Source organism: Hyaena hyaena, unplaced genomic scaffold (assembly GCF_003009895.1).
Source record: "Hyaena hyaena isolate Hyena2069 unplaced genomic scaffold, ASM300989v1 scaffold_1641, whole genome shotgun sequence".
Taxonomy (NCBI): domain Eukaryota; kingdom Metazoa; phylum Chordata; class Mammalia; order Carnivora; family Hyaenidae; genus Hyaena; species Hyaena hyaena.
The window spans coordinates 232,131-244,270 of NW_024082264.1; the positions used below are offsets into that span (position 1 = coordinate 232,131).

The 12,140-nt window shown below is 36.6% G+C and overlaps 1 long non-coding RNA gene across 1 annotated transcript in view; it reads left to right on the forward strand.

Moving 5' to 3' along the window:
* LOC120226224 overlaps positions 1-6,953 on the forward strand; it is a 122,605-nt gene extending 115,652 nt beyond the window's left edge. The window contains exons 4-5 of the long non-coding RNA XR_005526971.1: positions 374-463; positions 6,943-6,953. This is a non-coding gene — a long non-coding RNA (uncharacterized LOC120226224). The remainder of the gene's footprint in view (positions 1-373; positions 464-6,942) is intronic.
* Positions 6,954-12,140: the final 5,187 nt, after the last annotated feature.

Genomic DNA, 12,140 nt, shown 5'->3' on the forward strand with positions numbered 1-12,140 from the left:
TTTCCCTGCCTGTTCCCAAATGAATTAAAGAAATTTAAAAAGCTGCCTGATGCTAATAAATTGCAGCTTCTTAACCTGACAAGGGTAGAGGAACCACTAATTTAACACAAGGCAGCAATGCAAATGCTTACCTAGCTCTGTTCTTCATGGGCCCTCAACCCAGTTTCAAGGATGGACCAGTACCATTATCATAGAGTGACATGACTCCTTCATTCATTCAGAGAACATATTTTCAGGGGTTTTTTACGTATGAGGCACTATTCTAGGAGCAGGGGCATCAGCAGTGCACCAATAAGAAAACAAGACAAAACAAAACAAACTCTGCTGTCACGGAGCTTACATTACATTGCTTAGGTATTTTATTATTTTTCAGGAAAGATTCTCTCTTGGATGAAAATACTCCGTTTTTTAAGTGACCTGCACTTTCTATGCTTCTTTCCGTGAGTAATAATCTGGCAGGTGAGTAAAGAGTCGCGTTGTTTTTTTTTTTTTTTTTAATTTTTTAAAGTTTTGGTTTTTTTGGTTTTTTATTTTTATTATGTATTGGTTTCAGATGTGATGTCTCTTGTCTACTTAGTAGGACGGTGAGAAAGACAAGTCCTGTAAATTACAGTGGGGTTAGAACTGTGATGGAGACATTATACACAGGGCTACCACAGCGCACAACCCCAGGACCGGCGTTCACATAAACTGTGGTGTGAATAGCGCCCCCTAGCGTTATGCAGTGCATGACCTGTGGGGTCTTAACGTGGTGGCTTCTATAACAGCACAAAACAGGGCTATGAGATTCAGGCCTGGGGATTAGAAGGAACAAATACATACAATGAGACCTGAACCGTGGGCCAAAGTTAGCTGGAAAAACGTGGAGGAAGATGAGGAAACAAGGATGAGGTGAACAAGGAAGGCATGAAAGAAGTAGACTTGAGCTGGAGCGCTAAGAAGAGGAAAGAACGATGAGAAGTGGGGAGAAGGAAGGAGGCAAACATATTATAAAGGACTTTGTAACCCTATTGAGATGGCTGACCTTTATCCTAAGGACCAGTGTGCACTGTTTAAGATTTTAAGCTGGGGGGTAATGTCAAAGGCAGATTTGCTGATTAGAAGCATTGCCTTTGGGATTTACTCAGTTAGATTTGCTTGTTAGCTGGATTGCAGAGAGAAGATGGGTAGTTAGGAAAATGTGGCAATAATCTGGGCCAAAGATAAGGGGGCCTGGGCATGGTTCACATTTGTCATGGAGAGAGAAGGAAGGCTGACATAAATATTTGACAAGTGGGGCTGAGAGTACTTTGTGGATTAGATGTGGGGATGGAGGAAAAAGAAAGAGATAGGGATGGTGTTCTCTCCTGCTCCCAGTAATGTGTTAGATGTCTGAACCATTCTCTGAGAGAGGATCCTGAGGCGGGCATGGAGGGAGGGCTGGGAGAAAAGATGAGTTCAGTCCTTCACGTGTTAGGTTTAAGTGACTGCCGGGCACCCAAGTGGACTGTCTAGGGAACTACCATGACTCACAGCTCTGATATCCAAAGAAGCATCTGGGAGAGAGAGACAGAGTCGAGAAAGGGGGATAAATTTATAGACGTTAACTAAAACCATGCTAATGGGTACAATTTCCAAGAGATAAATGGCTGTACATGTCTTTTAGATTATTGCAATAACTTGATTAAATAACTACCCAGAAAATGCAAACATATAAACCATATTTTGCGTTTGGCATTTATGAACGTCTGGAACTGGGGGCAATTGGTGGTAGTTTTCAACTGTCTGCTTTCACTGCATATATGTGTAACCATAAGTAACATAGCATTGAAATGTGTGCTTTATAAAGGGTGTTTTGTAAAGGGCGTCATGCGGTCCTCATTTCTCTGACTTGCTTTTATTCAATGACTTAATGATTTCAACACATAATGGATTGAATTCACTTAATTCGTTGCTTTATGCTGTTCTATGTGAAAATAAGACACCATTCATGTAATCTCTTATTGATTGGTTATTTCTAACATAGCACTTGTATTAGGAAGGTATAATGAGCTTGCCTACATATGGTTCCTTGTACACCAGTGCAAGAGTCTATCCCTGGTATATACTAATAAGTTGCTAAGCCAAAACTTTTGAACACTTATTACATATTTCCAAATTGCCCATCTCATTTGACCAATTTATCTTCCAATAAACATTATATGAGATTTATTTCACATTTTCCCCAACACTTGGCATTATCAGACTTTTGCATCTTTGACAAGCTAATGAATATGACATGCTTTGCTTTTGTTTTCTTTTTTTAATTTGGTTTAATTTGAATATTCATGTTCATTTCTGAGCATAAACATTTTTCATTTGTTCATTGGTCCCTTGGATCACTTAGTCTCTCCATTTATGCTTTATCCATTTATTGATCGGGGTGGAATTTTTATTGATATAAACTACATATTATAAATAATCATTTTTGATTCCTTGTATATGAGGAAAATATATCTTTCCATTCTGTGCCTTCTTATTTTTTATATTTATTTAAGATAGCTTTGGTAAAGTAAGTCAGTCTTTTCTTTTATGTTACTGTTTTTCGGTAGTCTTCTTTGAAAGAAAAATTTTCCATGTCATAAAATTACAAATGCAGTCTCTTAAATTTTCTTCTAAATATTACTGAATTTTTGCTTTTAAGTTTGAGTCTTTAGGCCATCTGGAATGTCTATGTTTGGGTTAAAAGGTAGTTTTTCTTCATAATCAGAGCAACATTTTAAACAATATTTTTAATAATCTAGCCATGTCCTGAGTGAACTCTAATAATTAGTCAGGTCCTCTTCACTAATATGTAATGCCATTTCTGTCACATAACAAGATTCTATATAGTCAGGGATCTCCATTGTGTTTCATTATTATACTTGTCTATCCCTCTACCAATACCAAAATTTTAATTACTGCAACTTTATAGTAAGTCTTAATATTAAATGTAGGGCTTCTTGAGACAGAGTTTTCCTTCTGTTCCAAAATATATTGGTTATTCTTGGCCTTTTGTTCTTTCATGTCACTGTATGATTTCCTCATCAAATTCCATGAAATTCCCAGTGTGGAATACATTGAATTTGTAGATGAATGTGGGTAGAACTATTTTGTTAAAGGTGTACTTTTTGTAAGTTTGTTTATTTTGATGGAGAGAGAGAGAGAGCAAGGAGGGAGGGGCAGAGAGAGAGGGAGAGAAAGAATACCAAGCAGGCTTCACGCTGTCAGCACAGAGCCCTACATGGGGCTTGATCCCACAGACTGTGAAATCATGACCTGAGCTGAAATAAAGAGTCTGACACTCAACTGACTGAACCATTCAGGCTCCCCTAGAACTATTTGTTTTTAATTAAAAAACATTTTGAAGAAATATACATTTGAAAAACAAGAAGTGCTCTATTTTACTAGACTGTTATCCTTAGGGACAGGGGCAGATTCCTATTTACCTTTGTACCAATACTAGCCAACAGTTGCTGAATAAATATTTTCTAATTATCTGAAAGATTGAATAAAGAAATGAATATAAGTTTCTTTATGTTCTTATTAGCAGTGAAGCTCAGTTACATCTGTAACAAATGACTAATAAGGAATAAGAATGGCTTAATTTCTTGGTTCCTTAATTCATTATGATAGACTCCCATTATTCCTGCTGACAGTGACAAGAAAATGTCTTGAAAATTAAATTTATAAGAGGTTTTGTCATTTCCTTGTAAGGAAGACTTTGACATACAGGTCATGAATCTGGGAAACAGCTTGCCTATATTCTTCCATGCAACACCTTTTATTGGATGCCTACTAAATTCCAGGTATCGTTTTAGGTGCTAAAGATAAAGCAGTGAGTAAAAGAGGGGAGGAAAATCTCTGATTTCTTGGGCTTGGATGCTAGAGGAGGTAGGGATTAAAAATTTAATGAGTAATTCAGTTACATTGTGTGTTAAAGGCACTGTGTGGTGTGGGAAAAAATAAAGCAGGATAGAGTTGAAGCTGAGAGGGGTGCACTTTTATATAGCAGACAGGGGTAGTCCACACTGAGTAGATGGCAATGAGTTGAAGGAAGGGACAGAACAAGACAAGAGACATCTGGAGACAGTATTTCAGGTAGAGCCAGTATGCAGTGCAAATGTCAGAGGCAGGGCCTTGTCGAGGAAGTCAGAAGAATAACAAGGAACATAGTATCACTAAAGTAGAAGTGACGAGGGGGAAGAACAGTAGGAAAATGAGGATTGGGGACATGGGACTGGCTTCGCAGGACATTGGCTCCTAGCTGCATAAACCTGCCTTCTAGTCAAAACTGTTCAAATCACTATTCTTTAATTTTTTTAATGTTTATTTTCGTTTTGAGAGAAAGAGACTGTATGAGCAGGGGGAGGGGCAGAAAGAGAGGGAGACACAGAATCCAAGGCAGGCTCCGGGCTCTGAATTGTCAGTTCAGAGCCTGACTGGAGACTTGAACTCACAAACCATGAGATCATGACCTGAGCTGAAGTCAGACACTTAACTGACTGAGCCACCCAGATACTCCTCATAATTATTTTAAATGACAGCAAAGGATGTGACTTCTGGTATATTGTAAATACTTAAAAGCAACTGCTACATCACTCTGAAATGTGATGAACTCCTACTGCCTTTGCAGTTGGTGACATGGTCACAACCTCATCCTTTCAAATGATACATAAACAAGCTCTTTCAACAGTTGAAAATTTTAACTGTTTAAATGTTAATTTAAATGTTATTTAAATTCAAAGAATGATCTCTATCTTTTTGAATTGTTATTTCATTCCAAACTCTCTGTAGTCTTATCTTTATGTAATATAAACCTATGCTTTAAAGTCTTTTGCTGATCATCTTAGCATATTTTGCTACATGAGAAAAATAGTACTAGCAATAGTAGAATTTCCTGTGACTATGATGCCCTAAGTGTTAAAATATATTTTCACAATTAAGTTACATTTACAGTAGTAAAAATATACAATTAATCAAAACAACATAAATAGGAAACAAGTTTTAATAGGGTAATGTTTAACATAAAATATAATTTCTTACTGCAAGTGGTTTTGACGTAAGTGGGTTTCTTCTTAAAATGAAACAGTTTTAGTGGAGCACGTGGGTGACTCAGTTGGTTAAGCACCTGACTAAGGTTCAGGTCATGGTATCCATGTTCATGAGTTCAAGCCCTACTTTGGGCTGTTCATGTGAAGCCTGGCTGGGATCCTCTGTCCCCTTCTCTCTGCCCCTCCCCTACTCATATTCTCTCATTCTCTCTCCCTCTCTTCTCTCTCTCTCTCTCAAAAATAAATAAACATTAAAAATTTTAGGGGTGCCTTGGTGGCTCATTTGGTTAAGCATCCAACTTTGGCTCAGGTCATGATCTCATGGTTTGTGAGTTTGAGCCCCACATTGGGCTCTGTGCTGACAGCTCAGAGCCTGGGGGCTGCTTTGGATTCTGTGTTTTCCTCTGCTCCTCTCCCACTCACACTCTGTCTCTCTCTCACATAAAAATAAATAAACATTAAAATGTTTTTAATTAAATAAAAAAACTGAAACTGGTTCAGGATCAATGTCATTCCTATTTTTCCTTTCAGTTTTCTTTGAGGCAGAAGGCATAAATGCTGAGAAATGCATTCATGTAAATCAAAATTATGGGAATAAAAGGATTTTTGTTAGAACAATATTCCTCAATTCTTTAAATTCCTTCAGAATTATATGCCAGAGTTACATGGTGATACATTGTAAATATTTCTAATGATCTGTCATCGAGGAATTTATTCGGATCCTCTTTCAAGTTCATTAAAAGCAGATAATTGGTCACTCACATTGCAGGAAGAGTTTTTAAACTGAGTCTTTAGAGCAATTCACTTTCTAAAAACCAACACCAATATGCTGAAATATTCCTTTGTGTGACAGAGATTTTCCTTCCCTGAGACAATGCATCATAGTAAGAGTTAAGATGAGTGAAAAGGACAGTTATAAGGAGGCAGTTCAAGTGGGAGATGGACAGCCGTAAAAGGAGAATGGGAAAACAATAATCCTCTTACTTCAGGAATGTTCACAGATCAGATTTAGGACAAATATTCATATGAAGTTTAGGATCCAGAGTATGAGTTTCTTACAGTTTCTGTGACTTATTTAGCACCTGGGGAAACTTTTGTCTCCCTGGGCTCTGCATGTGCCGGATGGAGACAGTTCCACTAAATCATCTCCTTGCCATCACTGAAGTAAGAACACAATACCAGTCATGTCACTTTAGATTATTCTAGAAGTGGGGTAAAGGTTGTCATAAAGTGGTAGGGAAACAGTGTGAAAGAGTTAATGCAAGAGTAATGGAAGTGATTGCCATCATTTATTGTTAATGTAAATACTGACGTACCATTCCAGAAATACAAATCTAGCAAACAGATATTTCCTGCTAATCAAACATTCCAGCAAACCACACTGGAAGTTATGCTGCTAATGTAAAATTATTTTCAATCTTGAAGGCAAATGGACATTGTTTCAAAAACTTGTTATCAGAAAAGACTGCATCCTTTTCTTCAACTATTCAATTTATTTTTCAAACATTACCTTTTAATGCAATTATGAGAGAAGAAAATATTCTCATAGACAAAGTATACTCACCATGTTTCAAGAAATCAAATATAGAAGAAAATGAGAAACTTTTCTAGGAAAAACAACATTGGAATAATTTCCTAATAGGCTGAAACAGACACTGATTTGTAGATCATATGTAGACAACATTTGCTCCCTAGTTCTTCCTTAGATTATTTAATCTAAGAAAAATCTAAGAAAAATCCCCTTCCCCCTCACCAAATGGAAATGCCTGTGTAAAGCTACTTTGATATCTCTAGCTAATAAGGTATCGGAATACGTTATAACTCTTACGCACTATATTAAAATTTCAGTAAGCTGACTGAAATCGTATTCCCTACTCCATCTTTTCTTTAGTACTTACAGGAAACATAAATACCTGCATCCACTAACTCTTCATTCCGTGTTTTGAAACATTGCTGGGTCAGGTTCAGTATACTCAATAGGTACCCTCTACACACTAATTCCAGTGACCAAACATGTCTTCTTTTGTGCCATGGGGCATGGCTGCTTGCAGTGATGTGTTAGTGGCCAGTGTCTGTCTGCACACCGCCCAGAACCTTCTGACTCCATGTATAACTATGCTGTGATGGAAAAAGAGTGCGAGAGTGCTGTAGGGGGTGGTGTAGTGTCTACTCTCTGAACATATTCTGAGTAGATGACAATTTCCTTTCATTACAAATATTCCTGAGAATAACTCTAAGGATGTTTCAAAACAGAATGTCCATTGTTTTCAAAAGCTCTGCTCAAACCGTGCTTATCCCTCTGTGAATCTTGACCGTATAATGTGTGTGAAAGGGTAGAGAAGGAAAGGAATAGAGCACGAAGTAAAAGTGAATGCTCCCCTCTGGAAAAGCCTACAGCTTTCTCAACCGTGTCCTCCCCTGCTATCAACTTGTCTTTCCTCAAAGAACCACCAGAACACCTTGCTCAGGAATTCCCAACTTCTCCTGCATTTTCCTTAAAAGTGCTATTTCTGAGGTTTATACAGTCATTTTTTTGAAATTTATGAAAAATAAAACAAATTTTTTAAAGCAACTCCATTTTGCAACTACTTAAGAAATGAAAACTTTGAAACCTTTGAAAAATTAACTGCTTACTCGAAGCAGAATACTGTCATAATATATATCATCATAAGTCTATTATAATAAATGCTACTGTAATGAAGTACAAATACCTTAATTTGGCTTATCTCGCCCTTCGGATTTGAATCCTGAATCTCTCTCTAGTATTCGCCACCATTTTCCCTCACCCTCACAACTTCCCAGATATACTCACCTCTTTTGGTTTCTTCATTGTTGCCAAGATGCTTTCCTCTTCATCCCAGAAATCTACTAGCCATTTCTTCACTTAATCCCCACCCTGTTTTACACCCTTGCTCCCATACTGGCATGCCGGAGAACTTTCCCAAACATCCCTTTTAAAAGAGTTTCCCCAACTACTCTTTGTCTAAGAACTCTATTTCTTTTATATAAATGATGACAACTGAATGAGTTCATTTATTTGTATGTTTATTTTCCTGTAAGGGGCAAGGGCCTCATTTGTCTCATTCACTCGTATATGCTCAGAATGTAGAATCATACATGACCCAAGGCAGGTAGTCAAACCTATTGGTGCATGACGGAATGCAAAATAAAATTATTAGACCAAAGATACAAAAGAATAGTTGATGTAAACAAACAAAAAAAAATTATCCAAATGAGACCATGTGTTTTCAAAGTGCTCACAAATGTGTTTTACATATATTTCAGTCTATTTTCTTATACAGTAAAACCTTGGATTGTGAGTAACTTGTTCTGGGAGTGTTCCACAAGATGAGCAATCTTCTAACAAATTTTAACTTGGTCAATGAGCAATGTCTTCTAATACAAGTAGTATGTGATGCCGAGCTTTGCATGGTCACAACTGAGGCAATGGTTCTTCTTTCTCACTCTCTCTTGCTGTGGGATTGTGGGTGATTGTCTCCCATGCTCAGATGCTCAGTCTCAGGACACGGTGTTTGGCAGAAGTCAGTGATTTTTCAGAATGTCGGAAGGTGCCTACAACTGACACTAGTGTATTTTTTGTCACTTCAAAGAACCTATGGAGAGTCCTTTTCTTTTCCATAGAAGAGTAAAGTTAGGAATGCTTGGCTTCCTTCTAGGTCAGGCTGCCTGCAGATATAGACCCTTTCCTCTTCTGCCTTATTGCCAGTTGCATTAAATACAGTTTATGATAAAAGTTTTAAATACTGTACTATAGTCAACATTCGTGCAAGTGTATACAATGGCTGAGATGCAGGTAAAGATTCCATTGAGCCAATAGATAGCAGTGATTCTGTTAGTGATAGTGAAAGTCATCCTACACAATAACCCTCCTCTCTCTTATCTCCCTCACACCAGCCACAAAGGTTTTTCAAAGGTAAGCGCAGGGTAATTTGTTTATTTTTCTTTATATTTTGTAGTTTCTATATTATTTTTTATTCATTACAGTATTGTAATCATTTTTATATGAATATTTTTGGGTTGTGGAATGAATCATTAAGTTTTCATTATTTCTTATGCTAAAATTCACTTTGATATACAAGTGCTTTAGATTACAAGCATGTTTCCGAAATTAATTATGCTCATAAACTGAGACTCTTGAATGCTGACAAAAACTGAGGACTGATGGATGTGGGGGGGAGGGGGGATGGGCATGGAGGAGGACACTTGTGGGGATGAGCACTGAGTGTTATGTGGAAACTAATTTGACAATAAACTATTTGTGGAAAAAAAAACAAAAAACAAACATGAGTTCATATTGGTATTTTCAGTTGAATCTTAATGCTACAGCGTTTTTACCTAATTCTTTACCTCTGTCCCCTTATCTTTTATCTTACAATATAAAGAAATGTTTTTAAAAACAATACCAATATTACTATTAAAAGAAATTTTAGAAGACTTTTGTAGATTATTTTTTCTTAGAATGCATCCCAGTAAGAATGTGCAGTCAAGGTACATNGGGGGGAGGGGGGATGGGCATGGAGGAGGACACTTGTGGGGATGAGCACTGAGTGTTATGTGGAAACTAATTTGACAATAAACTATTTGTAAAAAAAAAAAAAAATTATGCTCATAAACCAAGGCTTATTCTATTGAGATATCTATCTCCTGCTCTGCTGTGTTCATACATGTCTGTCATCAGGATAGCAGCTTACGTATGCTGCCATGATGAACATGGCCTGAGATATAGTTCCTGATCCAGCAGTTTAATGGAAATATATTTGGATGGTCCAGCCTTTCACTAGAAAATGTGCACCTCTACCTTCCCCCATCTCAATAGGCTCCAGCATCTATTTTTCCACCTTAATGTTCAAAATATCTAACCAGAGCTGGCCTTCTAGGAGGAACATTGACAGATATTTTCAGAAAGAACTTTGACGTGGCATAATGATTTATGCTTCTTAGTTTGGGTCAGGAATTTCAGTACCTAACTGTGTTGCGTTACTGCTGTGGAGTTGTTGTGTGTGGTTTTTTGTTTGTTTTTTTTTTTTTAACTTGCAAGGCTAAAATTAACCAAACATTGCCTTAATTTACCCTCCCTTATGTGATGAAGTACATAAAATTCACCTCTAGACTGATGGCCTACTGTCTCCCATGGCTGTTAATAAGTAGAAGGGCATCATTACAGAAGATAGGGGATTTTGCTTGCCTGTTTTCCAACTCTTTAGGAGAACATAAATCTCTCTCGCTCCTGCTGATGAAAAAAATTCATAGCTTTGTCTAAGTCTTCTCACACAAGTGGCTCTTTTACAGAAACTGTTCAAATAATTAGAGATTTTAGGGATAAGAAATTATTAAGTCAAAAATTGTGCTTCTAAAGTAAGTGTTACCTATGCCAGCTTCATTAAATTTTCACCAGGGACTAATAGCTTAATTTGGGCTTCTCTTTCTTTATGTAATTTTGGGATACTGTACTCTTCACAGGGCAATGCCAGCAAGTTGTCATTTTTATTTTAAAACCAAAGGTATTAGTTATTTTAGAAAATCATCTGTCATTAAAGGCTTAGGACGCCTTATGAAGTCATAGAAGAGGTGTTATTTGGGGGCTCTAATAGATGAATCTCTGAATGCCAGATTACTTCCTAGCAAGTCAGAGGTTCTAAAATTAAAGTAACTTCAGTATATTTTAAGAGTTGTTAGTCAAAATTGGCCTCTTGCAATCTTTTCAGTAAAGGCTGAAAAATTAACTACATAGATTTTTTTTCATTAGGCCTGTAATATTCTGTATTGTGTGTGTTAGTGTCAGAGAAAGATTTTTTTTCAATATGTATATGATAATTAGAAGTGTTTGGATTACCAAGAGTTTCACTTTTCCTTTGTTTTTAAAATTTATACCATCAAAATGAGAAAAGAATATGAAAATAGAAATGTTTACATTTATATGCATATATTTATATTTTATTTATCTTATATGTATTATTTTTTAAATTTTTTAAATTTTCCATTTATTTCTGAGAGAAAGAGAGACACTGTGAGCAGAGGAGGGTCAGAGAGAGAGGAGGGAGATACAGAATCTGAAGCAGGCTCCAGGCTCTGAGCTGTTAGCACGGGGCCTGACACGGGGCTCAAACCCACGAACCCTGAGATCATGACCTAAGCCGAAGTCGGAGGCTTAACCGACTGAGCCACCCAGGCACCCCATGTTTTTTTTTTTATTTTTTTTATTTTAGAGAGAGGTCACATACTTGTGTACGCATGTACAAGTGGGGGAGGGGCAGAAGGAGAGAGAGAGAATTCCAAGCTTGCACATGGGGTTCAATCTCGTGACCCTGGGATCATGACCTGAGCTGAAATTAAGAGTCCAAACCTCAACCAAGTCACTCAGGAACCCCTATTTTATATTTTATAGTTAATACTTTGAATACAATACACCTGGCTTCAATTACACAGTCATGTATGCTAACCCAATGTAAACAGACAGTCTATCTTTAATATAGCAAAGCCACAGCTTTGTTTTTTAAAAACTTTTTTTTTGTATAGCAATTTTCATATCCTTTCATTGTACTTGCAGGTAATTTTGAGCCTTACAGGTATGTACAAATATATAAACCATAGGGATGTAGAGGTTTCAAAGTGTTACCAGTGATAGCATCCAGCCTGGATTGCTGAATTCATCTGCCCTGACCCTAAGAGAGTCTTTATTATCTAGTTTCTCACTTTATACTAAAATTTTATTTGATTCATGCTCAAAATTCAGGTTTTTTCAGTCACTGAAAATTATTATTTTTATAAATCCTCTTTTTATTAGTCCTGTTTTTTTATAAATCCTTTAAAGTATATTCAGCTCTTTAAAAGAGTAGCTAAATTTATATCAGCTATATTTATATATGTTCTCTTAGATGATATTAAATTGTTTTTAATGGGTGTGTATTTTCTAATAGAAACTCTACACAGATGAATGAAAACTTTCAAAGGGCAGCACACAGAGTAACTAGACACTAAATTGTTCTTAAATGACATCTCAGTTCCTTCAAAATACTTGAATAAAATTACATATTAAACAATGTCCGAGGGATAGAATTAATACAGTGA